This window comes from Ursus arctos, unplaced genomic scaffold, assembly GCF_023065955.2.
Source record: "Ursus arctos isolate Adak ecotype North America unplaced genomic scaffold, UrsArc2.0 scaffold_7, whole genome shotgun sequence".
In the NCBI taxonomy this organism is placed as follows: Eukaryota; Metazoa; Chordata; class Mammalia; order Carnivora; family Ursidae; genus Ursus; species Ursus arctos.
In genome coordinates, this window is record NW_026623089.1 from 22781771 (window position 1) to 22802174 (window position 20404).

The window sequence follows — 20404 nt, forward strand, 5'->3', positions numbered from 1 at the left end:
TATACGGGGAAGTTGTTTTCCTGTGGTCCTGTTTCTCAAGGTTGGATATGCAAAACCTCAATGAAAAGCAGCTTGGTATCGCCGTGATTTATGGAATATTCATGATATATCCTTTTTGTTTATTGGTTGGTCTGTTGGTTTTGTTGTTTGTGTGTCTGTTTTCTTTTTGGAGGATTGAAAACATTGTGATGTGCTTTTGGGGTGCAGCGTCACGTCCACATGGCCCCCCTCTGATTTGTCATAGGGGTGTGAACCGTTCTGTGCAGAGGGATGGTGCTGCCCCTCGAGGGCCCTCTGTGAATCTCTCTGTGCCGCACAGCCTCTGGGATCTAGCTCAACCCAAGTGAAGGCAGAACCCGCGATTGTAGGACTATTAAAACCCTTGGGGACAAACCTCAAACACTGGGGGACAAGATCAATAGATAGATGCCTGAGCCTCTTCCTCTCTGTCGGGTAATTCTGGGAGGTGTCTCTATTATCTCTCAGAGTTTTCTATGGAATTAAGCCTTCATTTCCTACAGAAGCAAACTTGACAATGAAAATCTTACTGATGTTTCTCACTTTTTTGTCTCATTCTTCTCTACTCCTAACAGCATGCTTAGAAGGATCACTATCGGAATGAAATACCTGCATCCAATCCCTCGCGTAAGGGGAAGCCAAACTCAGAATGCAGACGTGGCCCTCGGAAACAGACATCAGAACGGAATTCTGATATCAGGCCAGTTTGAAGCCCACACAGACCCCATTGCTGATAGTGGTATAATGATAGCATCTGATGTGTTGAAATATCACAATTCCTGAGATTCTAACTCTTGGTAGAAGGGCATACAACACAGATAAAAGGGCAAACATTAGTTTATGCAGTAGTTTTAGCATTTGAGCAGTCTGGCTACATTAGCAGTTTTAAGAATAGTGGAGTTGATTGGCTTTTAACACCTTAAAGAAAGAAAATGGCAGATTCCTTCAGACAACTATAGCCTCGGGGCATGCTGTGAAAGCAAGCAGTCTTCTTGGCAACATTAAAAAAACAAAAACAAAAAAATTTCCTGCAGCTGGAGAGCAGCTGATTTTAAAAATCATGGACCCTGGGGCGCCTGGGTGGCTCAGTTGTTAAACGTCTGCCTTTGGCTCAGGGCGTGATCCTGGCGTTCTGGGATCAAGCCCCACATCAGGCTCCGCTGGGAGCTTGCTTCTTCCTCTCCCACTCCCCTTGCTTGTGTTCCCTCTCTCGCTGGCTGTCTCTCTCTGTCGAATGAATAAATAAAATCTTAAAAAAAAAAAAATCATGGACCCTGCTTAACATTCCTCTCTCCCGCTGCCCTTCCCTGCTTTCTCTCTCTCTCTCACTCTCTTTCAAAAAAAAAAAAAAAATCATACCAGGTGATAAACGTAGCTCTTGCCTAAATTTTTTTCTGCAGTGGGTCCAGTGGGTTTGTGGACTCACCAAGTGAACATTTTCCTGGTTCACTGTATTGTTTTTCACCTTGACGTGGAAGAAAAAATGGACTTAAGTAAGGAGTCCATAGATGCCATCTCCCAGCTGCATCGAGGACCTGGAATAAGTAACTCTGGAAGACAGAGCAAGAGCGGTCTAGGGAACAGGCATACGGGTGGGTCTAAAGATATGCCACAGAGTATGCCAATGTCTGTCTTACTTCGATGTCCAGCAGAGAACTTCAGTGGTGGATGGGGCATTAAAGAGTCAGGTGGATTAAACAGCTCATGCAGCGGACGTCAGCCAGCTCCTGCCTCAGCCATTCCAGAGCTCATGCAATAGGGCTATGAAAGGAGCCGCCACGTGGCAGGCGAGAGGGCTCTACATGGGCTCTCTCATCAAAGCTGATCTACCCACGGCTGCTGATAAAGGCCCAACCTGTCAACGACAGTAACGGAAGCTGTGTGCTAAATATGGGCCATCACTCAAGAAGACCAGACAGTCTCTTGGTAGCAAGTTGACTTCGCCGAACTCATTCAATCCTGAGGAAGCAGTGATTCTTCCTTAATAAAAATGACAATTACTGGGGCACCTGGCTGGCTCCATTGGAAGAGCATGTGACTCTAGATCTCAGGGTCATGAGTTCGAGCCCCACATTGGGCATAGAGATTACTTACAAATAAATAAATAAACTTTAAAAAATGACAGCTACTTCATATATGGGTTTGGCGACCCACCCTACACTATTCTGCCAGCCCCATTATTTAAGGGCTTACAGATTAGCCTAATTTAGTGACACGGATCCAAGAAAATATTGCTTTGGATCAAAGGACTCATTTTAAAGCAAGTGAGATGTGACAATGGACCCATGACTAGAGTATTAACTCTTCCCACTGTATACTTTATCACCTCGAAGCAGATGCCCTGATAGAATTTTAATAAATTATTAAAGGCTCAGTTAAGGCACCAGCTAATAGATGACACATTATGGGGTAGAAGTAGTCCTCAAGGATGCTGTGCAGGGACTAGACTAGCAGCAGAACCAGAGCTAGACTACATCAGACTGGAGACCTCAAGATGGATTTATAATTGGCCCTTCTTTTCATTACTCTCGGAAACCAATTATGGAATTTGTGCTTTCTGGCACCACAATGTTAAACTTTGCAGGATTAAAATTCCTGTTTTCTGGCAAAGAATATTTCCACGGAGAAACACAGTGAGAATTCTATTGAACCCAAAGTTACAAATGCTGCCAGATCCCCTTGGGCTCCACACTCAGGTAGGACAGAAGACAAAGAAAGATTGGGGTTATCAACCCTGCATATCCTGAGAAGCTGGCACTGCTATTATATCATAGACATGGGAACTTACTAAAATATATTTTCAGGCTTTATGTTTGGTTTTGACAGTGGGTAGGAAATTTAAACAAACATATTCTGACAAGTGTAAGAGAATCGAGGGATTATCTCTCAAGGATGAAGGATTGGTCATCACAGCATGTAAGCAACCCTTACGGGCTGATTTTCTCCTTGGAGGTGAGGGAAATGTAGAAGGTGGTGAAGAAGATACACAGTGAATATCAATTTCACAAGAACCAAGCAGCTGAAAAGCTCGTAGTGCTTTCAATTAAATTCCTTGTCTTTCTTTCTTTTTCTCTCTCTCTTTTTCTTTTTCCTTTCCTTTCCCTTTTCTTCTCTTCTCTTCCCTTTCCTTTTCTCCTCTTAGAGGTCCTTGCCAAATTCAGCTCTCGTTGCCAACACAGCAACTCAACAGCAAAACTTCATAACATGCCTCCGTTGAAATGTCCACCTTCCCTGCCTCACTGCCCTCACTTTCACTGCCGCTTCCTGGGATTACTTTCCAAAGAAACCACCCCAAATCAAGTCTTGATCTCAGGCTCTGCTCTTGGTAGCATCCCAACCAAGGCAAAGATGTTTACATCTGATAAGCACATATATTTTGAAATATGACACACATGTGACTTCAAAATAAAATTTTCTTTCTGTAAAATCTATCGTGCTTAGGACACACCACCATCTCTCTCCTGGAGTACTGCCTGAACTTTTCAGCTCTTCCAAGCATCGGCCTTGCTAGAACAGCAGACACGCCCCTACAAACAACACTCTGATGCCCCCATACACCTTGCTCCTGAAGTTCAAACTTAACAAGATTTGCATGATTTTGCATGATCTGTTCCCATCTTGCCTTCTTAGCTTCTCTACTAATCATGCTTTTTCTTAAAATGCGTGCTTCACTTAAGAAAGCAGTTGCACAAATTTCTTGTCTTAGCACATATTGCTCTTTCCATCTTGAAAACTTTCCCTTTCCAGTCTTCATCTGGGTCTCATCCTTTAGGTCTCAATAAAGGCATTACTTCCTTTGAGAAGTCTTTTGAATGGCGAGTCTGAGTTAAATGTCCCCTATGTATCATACTCCCCTGTATACCTGCTTGCCTCCCCACCTCCTCCACCCTATCTCCAAACTGTGAGGACCACAGTTCCCAGCCTATGTAGGCATGAAATAAAAAGCTGCCAAATGAATGATTATAATATTTGTCCCCTTATCATAGTCATATGTTACCTTGAGCTGATTAATACTTTATTAAAATAACAAAGGGGATTAAAAGAAGCTTTACTTTAGAAAATGTATTTCTGGTCTAAAGTAAACAAGAATTTGAGGAGGCTTTATTTTTGTTCCATTGCTATGTCCTTCAAGAAATTACTACAAACTTGGGCATCCACTTTCTGGTCTCTGATTTATGTCTTTTCTCTTAATATAGGAAAAGATGTTTCCCAAAGGATAAATCACCCAGTGAAGCAGGGTAATAGCCAAGGCTCTGAAAATCCTAACAGCAATCTGTTCAGGTCAAGAGTCATAAAAATGACTTCCATGGCACATTCATATACCTAATTTCTCCATGCTTCAACACCGTGAGGTTTACATTATCATTCCCATTATACAGATGAGGAAATGAGGCTCAAAGATCCGTGAAGCATGGCCCTGAGTCAACTAGCTGCTCTGGCAATGGCCCCCCGTCTTGTGGCCTCTGCCTACTGGTGCCTTATTGTGCACTCTGGAGTTGCAACCCAGATTGCCCCTCTTCTTCAATCTGTAATCTACACGTCCATGGTTAGTTCACAAGCAGGCTACCCTTCCTAACCCTTAGGTTACCTGCTATCAGCACTTAATGTATACTCCCATAAGGGTGCTGTTTGAGAGGTATGTGGTTCTCCATCCTAACAGCTGGAGAGTTGTTTTTTTTTATTTTTATTTATTTATTTTTGATGTAGAGTTCGATGATTCATTAGTTGCGTATAACACCCAGTGCACCATGCAATACGTGCCCTCCTTTAATATCTGCCACAAGAAGCAAATGTAAAGCCACTCCAAAGGCTGAAAGTGGCCCCAAATAGTGGCCTTCTGCTTGGTGTCAGATCAAATATTCATACATAATTGCCACCAGAGTTGAGATCTTTTGAATGGCTGGGACCAAACCGCTGCCCATAAATTTGTTATTCACAACAGCAATAGGCACTTGCAGGAAGACAAGAAGAAAACAGATGGGTGAGAGAATTAAGCTGCTCCATGGATGCAAGTCTCATTATTTGATGTCATTATGTTGCCTTTTATTTAATAACAATTGCTCACCCTGGTGTGGGGGGAAGGCTGAGAACCGCAGTACTACAACAGGCTACGAGGGTATTGTATTTTTCCATAAACTAGTGTCTATACATCTCTGCACGTACGGTCAGAAGAACCAGGTATGGCCAAAGTGTAGGTAAGTTAAAAATCCTCAATTCATCTCTTTTTAAAGCTGTCTTGAAGTATAATTGATATTTGTTAAATTACACACATTTAATGTATACACATTGATGAATTGGAATACAAAGCATAGAACTGTGATACCATCACCACAGTCAACATAGTAAACATATCCATTACCTCCCAAAAATTTTCCTGCTTTTTTTTGTGTCTATGAGTGTTAAGAACACTTAACATAAAATCTATCCTCTTCACATATTTTAAAGTGCACAAGACCACCCAGGGGCACCTGGTGGCTCAGTCGATTAAGCATCTGGCTCTTGGTTTCGGCTCAGGTCATGAGCTCAGGGTTGTGAGATCAAGCCCCATGACGGACTCCGTGCTCAGTGTGGAGTCTGCTTGGGATTCTTTCTCCCTCCCCCTCTACTCCTCCCCCTGCTCACGTTCTCTCTCTCTCTCTCACATAAATACATAAATAAAATATTTTTAAAATAAAAAAATGAAGTGCACAAGACCATATTGTTAACTATAGGCACTATGTCATACAGCAGAGATCTAGAACTTACTCATCTTGCATGACTAAAACTTTACCCCCGTTGAGCAACAATTCTCCATTTCCCCCTCTTCCAGGCCCTGGCAACCACCATTCTATCCTCTGTTCCTATGAGTTTGACTATTTTAGATACTTCATAAAATGGAATCATGTAGTATTTGTCCTTCTGTGGCTGGCTTATTTCATTTGGCTATAATATCCTCCAGGTTCATCCATGTTGTCACAGGTGGTGAGATATCTTCCTTTTTTAAGGACAAATAATACTCCATGGTATGGATATGTAACATTTTCTTTATTCATTCACCTGTTGTCGGATATGTAGGCTGCTTCCTGGTCTTGGCTGTAGTGAGTAACACGGCAATAAACACGGGGGTGCAGCTACCTCTTCAGGATCCTGATTTCTATTTTTTAGGCCACGTGCCCAGAAGTAGGATTACTGGATCCTATGGTAATTCTATTTTTAATTTTTTGAGGCCCCTTCATACTGTTTTCCATAGTGGCTACACCCAATATACATTCCCACTAACAGAAAATAAAGGTTCCAGGCTCTCCACATCCTCTCCATCACCTGTTATCCTTTGTGTGTGTGTGTGTGTGTTTTTTAAATACTAGCCATACTAATAGGTGTGAGATGATAACTCATAATGGATTTGATCATCATTTTCCTTATGATTAGTGATATTAAAACACCTTTTCAAAAACCTGATAGCTATTTATATGCCTTCTTTGGAGAAATATCTATTCTGTAGCCCACTTTTAATTGGGCTATTTGTGCCCTTTGTTTTGTTTTTGCTTTGCTGTTGAGTTCTAGGGGATTCTTATATAGTTTGGATATTAACCCCTATCAAAAAGATGATTTGCAAATATTTTCTCCCACTCATAAATTGCCTTTCACTCCGTTGATTGTTTCCTTTGCCGTGCACAAGATTTTTAGTTCAACATAATCCCGCCTATCTTTTTTGTTTTTGTTCCTTACGCTTTTGGTGTCAAGTCTGAGGAATTATTGCCAAGACCAATATCAAGAAGATTGTTCCCTGTGTTTTCATACAATTTCACGTCTTATACTTAAGTCTTCAATCCACTTCCAGTTGATGGTTCCGCCCCCCAATGTCTTTGATGGCTTTCTACTTTGTCTTATATTTATATCCCCTTTTTCCCTTTCTCCTTGTTTCCCACCAATTCCTGTTATATGCAAATTTTCTTGAAAATTAACAACATTCTTATACATCATTTATTGGGTTCTCAGTGTGTGTTGGGTACTCTGATAAATATATATATGAGATAAATATTGTATGTGATATATCATCTATGGTAAGCACAGATATTCTGTATGTGGTATAGATATAGATATATATGTTCATTTCTTTTTTTAATTCTTTTTATTATGTTAGTTCATTTCTAATCTTCCACAACACTAGTGGTGTTAATATACCCCTCACCTTATAGAAAAGGAAACTGAGGCTTAAGACGTTTGAAAAACTTGCTTACGGTACATAACTACGTAAATATTAGAGAAGGGTTTAGAACTAAGACTCTCTTCAATATACATGCTCTAATACTACCAGGGTCTTGCTATAAAGTAAACAAATGCTGGGGACACCTGGGTGGCTCAGTGGTTAAGCATCTGCCTTCAGCTCAGATCATGATCTTAGGGTCCTGGGACTGAGCCCTGCCTTGGGCTCCCTGCTCAGTGGGGAGCCTACTTCTCCCTCTCTCTCTGCCCCTCCGCCACCCCGCTTGTGCTTCTCTTGGTTTCTCTCTCTCCCATTTTCTCACTCTCTCTCTGTCCCAAATAAATAAAATAAAATAAAATAAAATACCCAACAACAACAACAAACAAATTCTGGCTAGGATTTTAGTGATTACTAATGATGTGTTTTTCCAACGAAATAGGATTCCATTTTAATAGATCATAATGCATTTCTCCCCAAGAAATGTATTTATATTGGTGAAAATTAAAGCATTGTAGTATTAGAGGCAGGAACCCTGTCTGGTTTCTTTCCACGTAATGCTAAGCATACCGATGCCTCTTTGCACGGTGGAGGTCTAAAGATCAAGCTGTGGCCGTTCAAAGCACCCATCACTGGAGACGGATCTGGAGTTAGAGCCGTTACTTAGACCTCAGCTCAGTGCTGATGACACACAAGAACGAACTGCATCTTTCCTTCAGAAAAGGTTGCTGGAAACCTAGCTGAATGTGGGAAGTGCTGGGCAAGGTGCCTTGGAGAACATACACATACACAATTACTTGGGGGAAAAATAAATGTCTAAATACGTAAGTGTTGCACAATATTGAAAGTAAAAATGCTTCCAAAATAAAGTTTTTATACAGATCAGGGAACATTTGGGAAAAGATGCACTAGCTTTGAAGCCATGTTTGTAGTTAGTGAAGTGCTGGTTTTAGAGCTAGACCTACATTTTATGTAAAAGGAAACAAGTTATTTAATCTCATTGTGCTAGTATTTCCCTATCTATAAATAGGAGATAAAATTCACACTTAATGTTAGAAATATCAATTGAAATCATTATATATGTCTACTATGCCTATAGTATATGTACATAGTATATATCTACATATATATGTGTGTATATATGTGCATGTATATACATATATACATATACATACACACACATATGTATATACACACACACATACACACACACACACACACATAAAATCTAGCATGGCCCATGGCATACTGTAAGAACTCTGTAAGCAATGCTTTCTTTCCAATTGCAGTATGAAGGGAAGAGGCTATGGAAAGATAGCAGGTTAAGGAGCCTGGAAAGATTCGGAGAATTTGTTAGAGCCGCTATGTGCTTGCTACGTGAGAAGAGGGAGGGAGGCTGGATCTAGGCAAAGTGAAAATCAGAACAGATAAGAAACTGTGAATCACATGGGTGGGACAAGTCTTTGTTACATTTGAATGCTACAGAGGAAAATCCAGTTGGAAATGTAGTTTAGAACCAGATAAGAGAAGAGCTGGCATGAGCTGAAGAGCTGGCGTGTTATACTTATGCGTATAACATGAGGGGCTACTGACGGAGCACAGGGATGTCACAGTATCCTGCTCATGCATTTGTTCAGGAAAACTAGTAGAAAAGCAGTACTGAGGACTGATCAGAAGAGGAAATAGGTAGTAGGCCAGGAGATCATAAAACCATCCAGAGTAATGTTCCAGGCAAAACTATTGAATGACTGAATTTGGGCAATGACTGTGTAGATGAGGTCACTAGGACAGCACAATATAGTGGTTCACAACAGCTTAGAGGTCAGATCAAATACGACACGGGCATTTTGACACTAAGATTGGGAACACAGTGGTATCATTAGTAGAAATAACTGTGTTGGAGTATACTATAAGGTTTGGAGAAATGATCAGTTTCTGGGTGTGAGCTTTCAGTTCCAGAGGAATTTATAAACCTAAGTTTATAAAAGAAAGGTAGGAAGAAATACAATCCTTAGTCGGGGAGAGAGGCTGAACCTCTAAAAACATTAGATTCCATTTACATATGATAAAGGATAGTTGGAAGAAAAACAGACAGGGACAAGGGCCCCCCATCTCCCCACGCCCTCCCCCCGCCCATCCTAAAGGGAAACCACCCTTAAAAGGATTTTACACTGCCCTGGAAGGAGCACTCCGCCCTTTGCCACATGATAGAGGATAAAAACCTGATGGGGTCACAGGTGCATAGAGGGTTAATCAGATTAGAACAGCCTGCCAACAAGCCCATAAAAACCTCTAGACTTAGAAACTCCAGTGGATAATGCTAAGTGAAATAAGTCAAGCAGAGAAAGACAATTATCATATGATTTCTCTCATCTATGGAACATAAGAACTAGGAAGATCGGTAGGGGAAGAAAGGGATAAAGAAAGGGGGGTGATCAGAAGGGGGAATGAAGCATGAGAGACTATGGACTCTGAGAAACAAACTGAGGGCTTCAGAGGGGAGGGGGGTGGGGGAATGGGATAGGCCGGTGATGGGTATTAAGGAGGGCACGTATTGCATGGTGCACTGGGTGTTATATGCAACTAATGAATCATCGAACCTTACATCAAAAACCAGGGATGTACTGTATGGTGACTAACATAATATAATAAAAAAACATTATTATTTAAAAAAAAAAGAAAAGAAACTCCAGTGGCAACCCTCTTGGGTCCCCTCCCTCTTTGGGAGCTTAGTACTATCACTCAATAAACTTTGCGTTACTATCACTCAATAAGCTTTGCTTTGCTGCCCACCACCCTGTCTGGTCTACATCTTCATTCTCTGAAGCGCTGTAACCAAGATCCTCGGGCACCGAAGGAAAAGAAATCCTCCAACACATAGAGGTTGAAATGAAAGTTGTGGGGATTAAGTGAGAGGATAATAGAAATAGATTTACTTAAGGGCAGGTCCACAGAATCCACATTTGAAGTACAGAAGGAGAAAACATTTGATATTGAGAGTAATTTTACAAGTAGGATGAGTTACAGAAGATTAAATATCATGGAAGCCAGAGTAAGGTAGTGAGATACAGAAGAGATTTTCGAAATTGGGTAGGAAACAAAAACAGTGATGAGCCAAGTGGTCACTGCCTTTGTTGGTGACAACTTCACAGAAAGAGACCTATTATGGACTAGTAGTACGGAAGCCAAATTATAGAATTTAGGAATAAATGGGCGGAGAGTACAGGAAGGTAATTAGTATAGAACAGTAGTTTCCAACCAGAAGCAATTTTGCTCCCAAGGGAAATGTCCCTTTGGCAGTATCGGAAGACATATTTGGTTGTCATGACGGGGGTAGAGGGGCTGCTACATCCGGTGGGTAGAGGCCAGGGACACAGCTAATCCCCCTACAAAGCACAGGGTAGCCGGCCCTGCACAACGAACTATCTGGCCCAAATGCCACCAGCGCTGAGGGTAAGAAACACTGGCATAGAATGAGAGGCTTGTTGGGAATTTGAGAGAACAATGCCAAAAGTATGTTTCCTTTTGTGCCATTAGGTAATATGTGCAGATATCAGTGAAACAGACATTGGGGAGGAAACTAAATGTCCAGTTGAGAGAAGGTTTTACTGCTAGGACAATGTATCAGTGAGACGGATATGAGATCAGATCAAGGACAGGAGGTGAGGAGTCTCCCTTTTGGAGTTCCACCATCTCTTGGATGCCCGCTCAAACAATTCTTCAACCACATCTATTTGCCTGCTCCCTCGACTACCATTTTCCTCTTGTCCCCATTTTCCTCTCACTCAACTTACATTCTATAGTCATCATTGTAAACACTCTTATGATCGAACATAACTCCTTGGATCTTCACTTTTTCTACTTTATTCACCTATAATACCACCAAATATTAGTAAAATCATAATAGCCCTTCTTATTTATAATGTTGAATCCTAAAATGGACCTGAAACATTATCTAAAACCTCTTCAGTAACATGTTTTCATGTCCAGTTTCCAAAATGATTGTTTCATATGTCTTACTGACTTCTTTCAACTGTTTGCCCTTTCCCTTATTCAATCTCGGCTGATGACATAAACCCAAACTTCACTTAGAAAATAGAAACAGAAAAAGCTCCCTCAAATTTCTACCACCTAGTCTTCCAACTCGCTGCATCTACTTTAAAATCTCTGCCTCTCCTCTATTTGCAACAAAACACCTTGCTCTCACAAAGATCCACGGACCCCTTTACTTGCACCTGTATATTTTTTATCTCTCCTCCCTTCTCTTCTCTTCCCTTCCCCCACTCCTTTTCCTTCTCTTCACCTCATCTCTTCTACATCTCTCCCTCCCCCTTGTTCACTTGCATACTTTCTCTCCCCTCAAATATTTATCTAATACAAGTTTCTTCCTTGTTTTCCACATAATCACTTTTACTCTCTACTGAAATATTCCCATCGGGGTATTTATACACTGTAGTACATCTTATATTTTTTCTGTAAAAAGTCTTTGGCCTACATAGCCCTTCTTTTACTGCCTATTACTTCTCTTCTCCCCTCAAGATCAAAGTGAATGAATTTTCTATAGTCACTGTCTACCCCACCTGTCTGGTTTCTATTCAGCCCACTCCAAGAAGCTTCATGACCACCATTCTACTTTAGCTGTTTTTGTCAAGACCGATAATCATTTCTATTTTACCCAGCCCAATGGTCCTCAAATATTCTCTTACTATATAGTGTGATTATGTGATAACATTAACTATTACTCCTTGAAATATGTTCTATTGAGTTTCAGAACATCACTCTAACCTCTACCCTCAGACCATTCCAACTTGGTCTTTCAGTTTCGACCATCCACCTCTGCTCGATTTCTAAATGTTTATGTCTTCTATTCTACTTGCTTCTTTGTCAATATACTCGCTATTCCTATTTGGACAATCTCATTCAGCCAAATACTACTTGTATACCACTATAGTTCAAATGTATACTTTCCATTTCTGACCACTTTACTGAACTCAAAATTCAAACTTACCGATTGCTTGACACCTCCTTTCAGATATTTAGTAGGTATTTCAGAATTACAATGCCCAGAACCAAGCTATACATTTCATCACTATCAAATGTGTTTCTCCTGCCTTTTATATCTCAGAAAAAGGCATCAATATTAAGGGATATAATCCCAGGAACCATTCTTTATTTATGTCTGTTTCTCATCTCCCCCATCTAAGGCATCAGTAAATTCCATCAGTACTACGCCAAACACACATCTTGAGCCTCTCCACCTTCATTACTAATATGCTAGACCATACCAATGTCTCATGGACTAGTTCCATAATCTCATAACTGGTTCTCTGTACTGCCTCCTGCATAACAATACAGTCTTCTTCAGAAATTAAGAATAAGACTTGAGTTTTAAATCCAACAATTTCATTATCTTGACAAAGCCCTTCATTGGCTTCCCATTGTCTTGTAATCAAATCCAAACTCCTTACCACAGTCTTAAAAGATCTCCATGGCCCTGCCCTCCTTTCCAATCCTTTTTCCTCTCCCATCTCTTTCCCCCTCACCTCACTCTCATACTTTGATTCTTATACTTATAACTTTGGTTTTGTTCACCAAAACAAGCCAGGCTTAAAGTCTTTAAGCTCATTGATTTACCTCTCTGAATATTCAGTCTCAATATCATTGCATGCTGGTTCTCGAACATATTAGCTCAAGTGTTGCTTTCCTGATAACCCTCTAGGAAGGAACAGGACGATACACACACATATTCTTTGTCATGATATAATTCATTTTCCTCAAAATGCTTATCATTATCTAGAATTATCTTAATCAGCTATTTGGTTTTTAATAGAGTGTATCTTTTTACAATTAGAATCCGATCTCTATAAAAACAAGGACTTTGCTTTTCTTCTTCCTTGTATCCCAAGAACCTTGAGCAGAATCTAACACGCTGGTATTGAGGGTATATTGTCATAATTAGTAAATTTCATTTTAAAAATTACCAAAAAATGGGGGCGCCTGGGTGGCACAGCGGTTAAGCGTCTGTCTTCGGCTCAGGGCGTGATCCCGGCATTATGGGATCGAGCCCCACATCAGGCTCCTCCGCTATGAGCCTGCTTCTTCCTCTCCCACTCCCCCTGCTTGTGTTCCCTCTCTCGCTGGCTGTCTCTATCTCTGTCGAATAAATAAATAAAATCTTTTAAAAAAAAAAAAAAAAGAAAAGAAAATCATTTAAAAAAAATAAATAAATAAAAATAAAAATTACCAAAAAATGAAGAAAAATTATTTTTCTCTTAATTGGAGGTGAGGCAACAGGATTTTTTTTTTTTTTTTTTTTTTTTAGCAAGATTGAAATAAAGTTGTAAACATGCAGATTATTTGACCTTTAGCTTGGAACTGTATCCTATTCATCTGGCTCCTTTCTATCTGTCACAATGCCTAACTTATGATGGGAACTTACTAATTATGCCCTTAAGGAACTCAGAAACCAGAGGGCAAGAAGTCAGGGTTGAAATAGGAGAGCTAAGGCCTCAAGAACAAGTGTCATGGATAATTTGAGAGACCTCTTGCAGTTGAGGTTAGACAACACAGATTTGCAGTAAAGTCCCAGCACCAGGTCACCAGTCCAAGGACGCTTTGCTCTCTCCAAACAATACCAGCATACCTGACATAAGGGAGTTCCTAATAAGAAACCACAGCTTAAGAAAATTAAATATTAACAGATTTACTTTCTCCATTAGCAGTCTATTGTTCCCTGAGCACCATTTAAAAAGTCTTCAAATTAAACAGAACCATCTTTGTCTCTGGAGCCAATCTCAGCCTGGTAATCATTTTCCAGGTATAGGACTGGAGGCCTCTGTGAGGTGTCTACGTATATCAGCGTCAAGCATGGTTCTCACATATGTCCGCACAAGAGTTGGCAGTAATTGGCATGCGGGGAAGGAAGCATGGGCCCTAAGGACTGAATAACCCCTTGTCAAACATGTACCTGCCAGAAAAAATTGAGGCCTGGCTGCAAAAACTGGGAAACAGAAAGCATCTTTTGTCCCTTTCAGCATTTCAGAAAAAGGAGACTTCTGATGTCTTGGCGAAGTTACCCCCAGTATTCTCAATTCCTTGGACCTCAAAGAGCACTGAACTAGGTAGAGCAGGCTTTTGAAACTTTATGTCTGTCATCTTTCTGCATTCCCTACCCAGAGGGTTAACACACACACACACACACACACACACACACACACACACACACAAGTTTGGGTGAACTCATTGTGTCTGGCATTGTCTTCATTGCCCTCTATAATTTGGGGAATTTGGAGGAAATAGAAAATATATTGTGTTCTCTAGTTATGATGGAATTTGTTCCCCAGGAAAGGGCTAGAAATCAATGCAGTAAGGCATACCACTACAGGTACTCCAGGGTAGAGACTATGTAAGAAAATTAGCTATAATGTGGGACAAATGGGGAAGAACCAACAGCCTCTGGAATTAATCCAAGTTGAATCTGGCAAACGAGGCCTCAGACAGGTGTCCAGGCCTAAAAAAGCACGATCAAGAACACAGTAGAGAGAGAAACTGTACAATAAAGATCGTAGAAGTGCCAGAGTCCGGTCACTCCACCCAAGGTCTCTGTTGGAAGGCACCCTAAAGAAGAATAAAGCAGGACCCAGACCCCAAATATTTCAGCCTGTAGGGAAAAGTTAGGTCAAATGGGGTTCAGTCAGCCTATACCACCTTTCCACATATCTTGTCCTTAATGGAAAATATGTCTGGGATAAAGAAAGGAACAGAAAAGAAGCAATTCTGCCGTAATAGTAACAGATAGGTTATCTGTCCATCCACAAAGGCAGAACAAGATGGCACCGACATTGATCTGTCTAGTCCATACCCAGCTCCATGGGAAAGTAGACAGTCTTCCAGAGTGGTTGGGATGTGATTCAGCTAGCTGTGAGAGGCACAGGGAAAGAGATTGTTTGAGATGACAAGTCAGAGAAGAAGATCTCTAGGTCAGTCCCAAGCACTGAGGCTGTCTTCAAATCAATGCTTTGCTGGCTATTAGAAATAGTGGTCCCTACTACTCTAGAAGAATTATTTTTTATTACATCCCTTGATAGGTGTTCCTGAACTAGGATAAACAACTTTTCCAAAAAAGTAGCTGATCGAGAGTCATTTAATCAATAGATTCATAATTAACCCACACTTTGTGAAAAGCACTATACACTTTGCTGGGTATGCAGCAGGGAAGGACAAGTACAATAAACTTTCCCAATGGAATTCTACAGAGAAAATATAGCAAGTAAATGGGTAGTTACAATGTGAAATGATACTGAAGCAGTAGAGAGCAGGGAAGTTTCCTAGGGAAAGTGGTGTCTGCACGGATTGCTGAAACTCGACAGGAGTTAGTTGGATGCAGAGAAAATGGGAGAAATGATGTTCTACACAGAAGAAAGAACATGTGCAAAGCCCTAGAAACAAAATGGAAATATGGAACACTTGAGAGATGGAAAGAAGTTTAGCATGACTGATTTTTGGCATGCAAGGTGGTTGTGGGGGATGGAAATGGAGAGAGCGGAGATGGGAAAGGTAAGCAGATATAGATCACACAGAGCCCTAGAGGCCTCTTCAAGGAGCTTGATCACAAGGCCCTTTCCCTCCTCAGAGTTCTTTCAATAGTTACTAATGGTGCCAAGACCTTGCACTTGATTCACTCTCTGGTATTGGTACCTGCATATGTGTGTCTGTGTGTGTACATGTCTCCAGCTAATATATGAGCACCCAGAGGAAAACAATCAGCATTTCACTTCTTTAGGGATCTTTGGATGCCCTCCAAGAGATGATCAATATTTCTAATTGATTGGTTAATACAATGAATGTTTCATGACATTGAACTCATGACTGAGAACCAGATGGATCAAGTCTCCATGCAGATCAAACCAGTAAGGCTTGGGAGGATCCACAAGAAGAGACAAAATAAGTTAAAATAAAGCAAAGTTCAAGAGAGACTATGACAACATATATAATTAAATGTGAAAATTTGTCATCATTAATATTTTTAATATTACCATGTGCTCCTCAGTGTTCTAAGTTCTTTAAATGTATTCATTCACTTTTTCTCAAAATAACCCAGGGGTTATTATTTTCCATCTTCCAGATAAGGAAACAAAGGCACAGAGAAGGTAAGAAAGCTCACCCACAGTGACACATATTAAGTCCTAAAACTGAGACTCAAAAGCAAGCATTCTAGATCCTCAGCGTACACTTCATCTCTGGGCAACACTGGATCCTACCACACACACACACACACACACACACGCACCACAGAAATAAGCATGGACAACTGTACACTGAAACAATACTCATGTCTCGCAGCCATCCAAAAAAATGAAATCCTGCAATTTTCAATGACGTGGATGGAACTGGAGGATATATTGTACTAAGCGAAATAAGTCAATCAGAGAAAGACAATTATCATATGATCTCACTGATATGTGGAAACAAGGCAGAGGATAATAAGGGAAGAAATGAAAAAATGAAACAAGATGAGACCAGAGAGGGAGACAAAACTTAAGAGACTAATTTTAGGAAACAAACTGAGGGTTGCTGAAGGGGAGAGGGGTAGGGGGATGGCGTAACTGGGTGATGGACTCTGGGGAGGGTATATGTTTTAATGAGCACTGGGTATTATATAAGACTAATGAATCACAGACATGTACCCCTGAGATGAATAATACATTATATGTTAATTGATTGAATTTAAATGAAATAAAGAAAAAGAAATCAATCGTGTCCACCTCTTGAAAATAGGATTTTATTAATTAATTAATTTATTTATTTTTAGTTATCTGTTTTTGTTACTTTTTTGTGGTCTGTGCATCACAGGTAGAATAGTGAACGATATGAAGGTTGTAGAATTCCAGAACATCAAATCAAAATGTCACTTAAAAACCCTAACTATAGAAGATGAAGTAATTAAGACCAAATGAGGTGAGATGATCCAGTTACTTTTTCCATCTAGTGCCTGCTGTCTGCCAGATTGTTCAGGCACTGAGAATACCTAATAAATAATAACAATCAAATTAATGAAGACCATACCCGCCCCCCCGGAGCTTTCATCATAACGAGAGACACTGGCAATAACAGAAGAAAGCACAGTGTAAGGTAAAGATGAGTCACTGAAGAAAAGCAGGGTAAGGTGTGGGGAGCCTTGATAGGTGGCTTCTTGGAGAAGGTAGTGCGAGAAGGCTCTATGAGAAGTAATATACCAAGATAAGCCTTGTGAAGAGCCCAGGGAAGAGCATCCCAGGTGGAACCACCAACATGAGAGTCTCCACACTGAGACATGCCTGTGGATGAGCAAGGGGGCCAGCACGGCTGGAGCCCAGTAAGGGAGGGAAAGCATGTTAGACAATGCACTGGGAGATTATCCGAGAACCAGGTCTTGTAGGATGTGGTAAGAACTCTGGAAAGTGTTCTAAGTGGGTTGGGAAGTCATCAAAGGGTTTGAAACATGGGTGATCTGATTTTATTTTTATTTTACACAGAACATTCTGGCAGCTGTGTGAAAAGATGATGGTAACATGGATTTTGGTGGAATAGTGGTAGAAATGGTGAAAAATAGATTTGCTCAAAGAATGGATGAAAAATATTAAAGAAATTTCTTTAATATTTCAGTGAAGGGTGACATTGAGATTTGGGGCCTGAATAAGTAGACATTGAAGACAGAATTTAATATCAAACCTAGGGCTCTTGACTTTTCAACTCGGGCTCTTTCTAGTACTTCACGATAGGAGAGGCCATGAAGGGATTCTTATCATCTCATCTCTGAGGAACACAGTACATTTACAGTTAATAATTATTCTTTTGTTTTAAGTTTTAAAAGGAAAAGAAAAGCAGCAAAAAGCATTAGAGAGATTTCTCATTTCCCTATTTCCCTCCTTCTCTTAGAATTCAGGGTAAAGGTAATTATAGCCTAAAAGCCTTAGAGAGGCAATAACAATTTCATACACAAATTGAAGCTCTGAAATGTATGTTTTTGGCTAAGCAGTGGCAGCCATTTTAAATCCCTTTGTTTCTGGGTTAAGAACGGCAACATTTTGCTTATTTAAACTCATGGCTTGATAAACTCAGAGCTTAGCAGAAACATAATGCCTCAGCTGTAGTTTGGGTGTGAACAGAACAATCTGGAGAGCGATTGCTTTCCGATTCCTGAAATAGCTTTTGGACAGCGTGCTCATTCAGCCTCGACCGATTTCATTTGTTCACCTTGTCTTCATCTAACACCGTCTTTCCTCCCTGTCCTCGGAGACTCTGGCAAGCACAGAAACCTCTCTCAGCTGGACATTTCAGAGCAGATTTGGGGAGGAATTGTTGTTGCAGTAAGACACTGCACCAGGGTCCCCAGGTTGGAACAAAGTCCCCAGTTTTCCTTCCCCGGCTCAGAGGCTCCACTCTTAGTCACCCAGCACGTGACTCCCATTGGAAAACCATCACTAAGCCAAATGCCTCCAACCCAAGCTCACAATCGTTTCGCATGTTAGAATGTGAATTTATTACCTGTAATAACCTTTTGAGTCTTCATTTCTTATGGGTTCAAGAGTGATGATGATTTTTTCCCCCAGTTCTTTCTAATGCCATCTTTATTAATGCCATTACTGAGATAATAGCCAGTGGAAAAGAACGGGAGCATTTTATTTCTCATCTTCCACTCACTCTCCTTGACCGTGAACATGGGGCTCAATTAAAAGAACACTGTTGTATGTTGCAGAGGACAATGGGGTGTTTAAGACCCCCTCAGTGAACAAGCAGGACTGGGCCTTGACTTTGCCCTTCATCAGAAAAATCGTCACTAAGGTTATTTTGCATTTTTCCGTATGACACTTCTGGGACCCCCTGAGACTGGGCTACTTTTCTAAGAGAAATAGAATGCAGTTCCTAAGTATCAATCATCAAGTGACTGTTTCTAGCCCGTTCTGCCTAACCCAGTGAGGACTAACCTTTGCGATGGGAGGAGAAAGAAAGAGAGTACACTGTCAAAGGCTACACTATTTGGCGGTATGTTTTGAGAGATTATAAAAGAATAAAGCAAACTTTTAACAATAGGTGTGAATGTCACCAGTCACTTGCCTAGTCACTCGAAACCCTCCCCATCCCTCTGCCACTGTCGGGTCAGACTCTGTTGCCTTGGGCAAAGTTCACACACAGGTGAAGTTGGGATGATCGGGTCCCTATTCTTTTGAATGGCTGCGTTCAACCAGCTGCTCTGAGGAAAGAGGAGTGCTGATGGACTTGGGGCAGAAAGAATGAGGGAAGAAGACATTGGCATGCTTTGGAAATGCCCTGACCTCTGCCCTAAAGGGCGGGCCACACTGGGAAGCTGCAGTGGAGTTCGTTGTCAAAGAACCACATATGTATTTTAAGCAGCAACAGAATGGGGATATCTCCTACAAGTGGATGGGAGGGACAGTCATTCTTGAAAAAGCATATGAGCTTTAAAACGAGAGAGACTTTGGTTAATTATCGGTTCTAGTTCTTGCTAGCGTTGTGACCTTGGGCGAGTTGCTTAACCTCTCTGAGTTTCAGAATCCTGATCAATAATGAATGCACCTAAGTCGCAGAGTTATTGTGAGAAGTGATAGAAATTGTTCTTGTGAGAACACTTAGGGCTGCGTCTAGCGCGTAGTAGGCATTTAATGAATGTTAGAGGCCACCACCACCATGCATGCCAAAAACAGATTCATAGCAATTGTACATTGAGGCCAGGCATGAAGGAGGGAGTATAGGAGGGATAACTCTACCTAAAATGGAGAAAAAAGTCTAGAAAGAGAAAAACTAGTCCCTTTAAATATAATAGGAAAATGCCCCAATAAATATTATCAAAAATGTGGCACTGACCCAAACCTCTCGAAAGATTCTTTTCCTCATCCGGTTCTCAGGGACCTTAGAGGTCACCTAGTAAAAGGATTTTTCAACATGATATTTTGGTCTCTCGGATTCTATTTCCATCTAGCAAGAATCGATGGTGAGCGGAGCATTAAAGTTCCACGAAGTCCCATCTCCAAGCATTTCTAAGTCAACAGCTCATCATTATTAGAGTCATGGCCATACTTGTATTTTATGCACTAAAATATACAAAAGGAAAGGAACTCCCTGCCTGCTGTTCATCACAAAGGGGGAAGCTCCAATTCAAGGAAAGGACTTCATGTCTGAGAAAGACCATCAGCTTTGCAAGCA